The sequence below is a fragment of the Neophocaena asiaeorientalis genome, unplaced genomic scaffold, assembly GCF_003031525.2.
Source record: "Neophocaena asiaeorientalis asiaeorientalis breed wild unplaced genomic scaffold, Neophocaena_asiaeorientalis_V1.1 scaffold123, whole genome shotgun sequence".
NCBI classification, from domain to species: domain Eukaryota; kingdom Metazoa; phylum Chordata; class Mammalia; order Artiodactyla; family Phocoenidae; genus Neophocaena; species Neophocaena asiaeorientalis.
In genome coordinates, this window is record NW_020173666.1 from 5,753,954 (window position 1) to 5,759,953 (window position 6,000).

Here is a 6,000-nt window from a genome sequence, read left to right on the forward strand (position 1 = left end):
GTTGTTATTACAGAAGAAGTATGAATATTCTCCTTGAACATTGACCTTCAGAATGTTGAAGTGGTTCTCAGCATTTCTCTCTTAATAAGCTCAGTAGAAGAGTATAGAAGCGTTACAGCGTATCGAGATGATGTTTTCATGTCCAAGTAGCATTTGGTATGTAAATATCTTTATTTTTTTTTTAAAAATGAACATATGTAGTCATGTACTTATTCGTTCAACTTACTGTTTGCTAATCCCCTGCCTGGTACTGGGGAAGCCAAGCTAGCATGGTAAGCCAGATCATTCTTTGTTTTTCTTCTGAGATTTTATGATCTAAATCCTGTTGGTGAAAAACCACTTTTTCCCAGTCTCACAAAATTTCCGAAACTACTTTGACTTTATATCTTAGATATTTACACTTACATAAGCTGGTCCTGTCCTGCAGGACCCTTTTTCAGCATTCTTTGGCTTACTAACAAAGCTTCCATTAATGAAGAAATCAACTGACATTCAGTGTATTTGTATAAAAATGAATAATTCCACTTTTGAAAAAAGATCAGATTTATTTGAAACAGACATTTGAAAAAAGTTCTAAATGTGTTATTTTGTATTCATGTCCCTTTTCCCCCCCATGAAGTGAAAAACAGATAACGTTTCAACATAGTAGGAGAGTGGGGGATTGTGGGAGCTGATAACTAGAATGTGGGTGCCGAGGCTCTGAGTCCTGGATGGTGCCTCCAGCAAGGCTGGCAGTAGGCTGACAGGAGGTGTCACTCCCTCTTCTGGGTATGGACAACACTAGTGCCTGGTGGTGTTCTCCCCTGTAGAGCCTGGACACCACCTCACAGCCCAAATCCAAGCAGAGCAGTAAGTGGCCCCCCAGAAGCAATATGAACTGCCATTTGAGATGAAACTTATTTTCACCCCGAGTCTGCAGGAGACTGTGGTTAGCAGCCAGGTACACACTTAAGGCACCGTATTAGTACCTAGCATTGGGGTAACACAGTGCTACAAACTGGGTGGCTTAAACGACAGAAATGTATTCTCTCCCAGCTCTGGAGGCTCCACGTCCAACCATCAAGGTGTGGCAGGGCCATGCTCTCTCTGAACGCTCTGGGTGAGGATGCTTCCTTGCCTCTTCTAGCTTCTGGTGGTTCCTGGCATTCCTTGGTTTTATAGGTGCAATCCTGAGATCTTTGCCTGTGTCCTCACATGACGTTCTCTGGCTCTCTTCACACTGTCTTCCTCTGTGTATGTCTGTGCCGCTGTGTCTCTTTTCCTCATAGAAGGACACCAATCATGTTGGACTAGGGGCCCACACTACTTCAGTATGATTTCATCCATTACCTCTGCAATGATCTTATTTCCAAATTAAGTCACATTTGAGGTTTTAAGAAGGATGAGAATTTGGGGGGTGGGGACACTATTCAACCTAGTACAGGCTCTTTGCCTTCTGTCATTATCACACAGCCAGTTTATCTCCATCAGTAGTTGCTGCCTTGGTCCTGGAGGATAAGAAACTGGGCTGGCTGTGGGAGAGAGGAGTGGGACACGCGACAGAAGAAAGGTCGTGAGAGGCTCTGTCCGCCAGAAAAGGGTAGCGATGGCGGACAGGGCACTTGGCATATGCACCTGGGGAAGGTGGGGACCTGAAAACTAGGAAAAGGGACACATTTCCTCCACTCACAGCTTGCTTCACAGCTGGAACCGAACCACAACAGCATATCCCAGGATTAGCAACTGCAGATGGCCCAGCTAACCCACCATGGGTGGGGTCCGGCTTGTTCCTTGCCCAGCCTGACTGATTTTACAGGACAAAATAGGGGATACAGCACAGTCGGTAAGTTCGATTCGACCCTGTTCCCCAGAAAGTCTCCACATTTCTTGGTTCATTAGAATCATGAATTTACTAGAAGTTTTATTTTTGAAAATGATGGCCGCAGTCACAGTCGCAGTACTGAAACATCTACGGTGACAGATTTGGAAGTACCTTGAGGCTTATCTTCATTTATTATGCTCTGCAGCAGTTCTGGGCTTTTCTGTACAGAACCTCTTTCTAAGGGTTCAGACAGCCAAAGGGCATCTGTGGAATTTTTAATCATTTTCTCTTTCTGTGGGTTGGGCAGTGGGGACAGAGGAGGGTAATGCCACTTATTACTTATTCTATAGCTTATTGCCTTGCAGTCTGTACAAGGACATTATGTACACTTACTGCTTGCACAGTTTTCTGGGCTGTAACATTTTGCCGTACCAGGACATACAATGTTATAATTTGGTCTGTTTTTCAAACATGATGTATGGAACACAGTGCAATAGCTTTTCTGTTATCTTAAATATGAAAGCTGGAAAGAAATACCATTCTCTACTTTTTCAACATATTATGTTTCCTAGGATCAACATAATTCTCTACCTAGGGTTCTGACAGACCATACTCCTTCAGTTAAAAATTTTTTTTCCAGTTAGGTAATTAGATTTCTTGGTGATATCAATTTACTTATTTATACAATTCTACAACTATACCTGATCCTTTTATTATTCTATAATTGAGATATTTTTGTCTGTCCATAAAGATCCACTCTTTTTATATTTCAAAACAGTTGCCAAGTTGCTTCACCAGTTTTGAACTGCACGGTGAAATTCACACTGTGACTGAACAGCCATTTCTATAGAAAGTGACATATTTGGTGAAGCACTTATGGAGGATTGCTGATGACGATTCTGAGGTTTTTGTGAAGCAAAGCCAGAGAGAATAGTTAAGAGTGGGAAAGAACCGAAGAAGGCTGAGAACAGAAGGCAGTGTTTGGAGAGTCCCACTGTTATACTTAAGATTGTCCCCAAATGGTCCTGGGTGGTGGCCCTCCTCCCCAGCTGCACAGTGGATTCACCTGGGAACTTTTAGCACAATGTCCCGGGCTGACCCCCAGAGACTTTGACTTAATCGGTGTGGGGTGGACCAGAATCAGATTTGCATCCCATGTGTCAGGGAGCAGGGGAGACGCCGTGTAGAACTGCCAATTGATTTCAGAATATCTCAGTTCTCAGAGTAGAGAAGGGGAAAGGAAAAACTGCCTTCGTCATTTAAAAACAAAACTTGGCTACTTCAAACTTGGAACCGGACTAGAGATCTCTGTGTGGAGTGGGCTTATGGTCCTATGAGGCTTCCTGTCCCCTGAGGCTCTCTCACAATGACCCTGGGCTCCACCAAGCCTAGCTCCAGTGGAAGAAAAAGAGATGCTGTATGTCTATAACTCCGTGGCTCTGCCCTAAGCTCACAACCCTGCCCTAAAGATCCTGCACAGAATTGAGAGGAGGCTGGAACTTTCAGGTAGGATCTTACTAATGACCAGTGCAGCAGATAAAAAATAAGATCCCAGCTCCGCTACCTACAAAACCTCAGGGTGGAGGGAGGGGTCCCTTCAACTCTCACAGCTTGGTTTCTTTATCTTTCAAATGAGTGCAATCATCAGCCTTGAAGTTAGGTTGTCTGCAGGCTTGGGGGTGGGAACTTGATGAGACAGAATTTATAATAAAGTGTCTGACACGTAATAGGTGTCAGTGATGGGGAGCTTTTGGTATTATAAGACCCAAACTCTCGTAAACCTGCGTCATCTGCTCCAGAGAAGACTAGCTCAGGACCTGCCAACCTGGTTGTGGGCCCACTTCCCTGTGGAGGACACCTACAGACATAGTTAATTTAGACATCTCCACACGGTCTCATCACAAAGCCAGTGAAAAATCACTTCTCCCACCTTCCTCTGCAGCACCTAAGAAGTTCGCCTCCTTAGAAGGACCTTCTAGCTTTCCACTGGAAATTGACACTGGGAATGTCAGGCAAGGCTTCATGGACACCCAGCCCCCTTTTCCCTGGGACGATGCCCATTGTAACACAACACAACACAACACACAATACAACACAACACAACGCAGTGATCCCAACAGTCCTGAGAGACGTATAGGAACAGGGATATGGGTTTTTAAAGGAAGGATTCTCACGCCATCCTCCGCAGCACATGGCGGGCAGAGTGCAGAGGCCAGGCAGCCTCCTCAGAAGGTGAACATCTTTCTGGGTCACTAGGATCAACTCTATTTTTAACAAAGATTTGCAGAGGAGGAAATTAAAACCAGCACCCCATTCTCTCAAGCTGGAGGGCAATGCCCCGTTATTATTGCTGTTATTACAGCTGTTAGAGTTGATAAGTCATTCATAATGACAACACAGGACATTTAGCACAGAGTCTTTTGGAGGGCAGTCCCTGAGTGGGTGCCTGTTGGTGAACTGTTCTGTTTCTGGGCTGTGGCGAGACAAGTGCAGAATGTGAGTGGATGTTTAGAAAGCTTTAGAGACGTTTGACATCGTCATGGGACGAGTACAGACTGGTGTCAGAGGACAGGGTTTGGAGCAGTCTGAGTGCTGTCAGACTTGCTTGGTGAGTCGAAGGTGACACAGCTGCAGATTACGTGTGTCCTGCAGGATCATGCCTCGGTCCACGATGACCTGGTCCGTCACCACAGATGGCCTGGGGTGGTGGCCTTTAGAATCATTCCTACTTTTGCAGAAGGGAAAACAACTGCTCAGCTGAAGGCAGAGTCAGGTAAGAGGAGACTTGGAATCACAATTTGATTTCACACCTGATTCTTTAGCCACTATCTCCTAACAGCCTCAAACCAACAAGGTGTTCAAAAGCTGAAACTAAGTACTGGCAAAAAAAGGTGTGTGGGACCTTGGGAGAGCAGAGTGACAGTTAACTCCTTTGTTTACTATGGAAACTAAGTAAAAACCCAGGAGCTTCTCTGTAGAGGGGAGAAGCGTGATTTCCTTTGATTTAAAAGAACAACCACCTCCAGATTGAGCCTATACTGAGGAGAGATGAGCGAGATCTGTATTTCTGTGTATTTATATTGGAGAATCAAGAAAAAAACGGTGTACAGCCAGAAGTGGAGATTAGTTTTACTCGTTCCCTATTTCAGGGCACCTACCATGTCGTAAGCACTGGTCTTGGTGCTGAGAATATAAACTCCATTAGCCACGCCACGTCCACGTCTTTGGGAGTTTACAATCTAGTGGAAGGGACAGATGACTTAACAGACTCCTTCTGTCGACAATGAGACACCTAGTGCTACCACGGTTTTAGGAAGTGGAGAAATTGAACAATGGAGTCCCTGCCCTCGTGAAATTTACATTCAGGCGGGAGAGTGAGTCTGTTAACAAATACATATATGCTCTTCAAGTAGTCTTAAGAATGAGAAGAAGGAAGAAAGAGATCGAGGGGAGAGAGGGTGCAGAGAGAAGGACTGCTGAGGAGGTGACACTGGAGCAGAGACTTGATCACAAAAAGGCTTGATGGGTGATGTGACAGATGGTGTCCAACGGGCAAATATGAGAGCAACATCTAGCTGAGACCAAGGAGATCTCGGAGAGTTTAGTCCACGAGGTGAGACCCGGAGATGATCCCGGAGGGGTTGAGGGGTCAGCCTGGCACCATGGGGAGCTGGGAAGGGGGTTGTAGGCACAGGCAAAAGTAGCGAGAGGGTTCTGTGTTTGGGAACTCCACGTTCAGTGAGGTATTGGGCAGAGTGAGGTGTGTATGGGTGTTTGGGTGGGATGGGGAGTGTCTGAACAGATGCTGGAGCAGAAAGCAAGGGCCAGAGCAAGAAAAGCCTGTGTGCAATGCTAAGTTGTTTGGACTTCAGCCTGAAGGGAATGGGGAATAGGGAGGGAATTTTAAGCATAGGATATTGATCACATTTGCTTTCAGAAATCTCCCTGTGGGAGTAGTATAGAAAATGCATGGGAGGCAGGGCATGAAGACAAAGTAGGAGAGCATGGGAGAAGTCCACAGGGCAGTGTGGGGACCCGAGGAGGAAGCAGGTTTGAGGTCCAGACAAACATGGGACCATTAGGATTTGCTTATTAATTGGACAAGGTGGATAAGAGACTGAGGTAGATGGTTCTCAATTTTCTAGATTGAGCAGAGAAGTGAGTGAATGGTGCTAAACAGTCCTGGCAAAGGGAAGCTA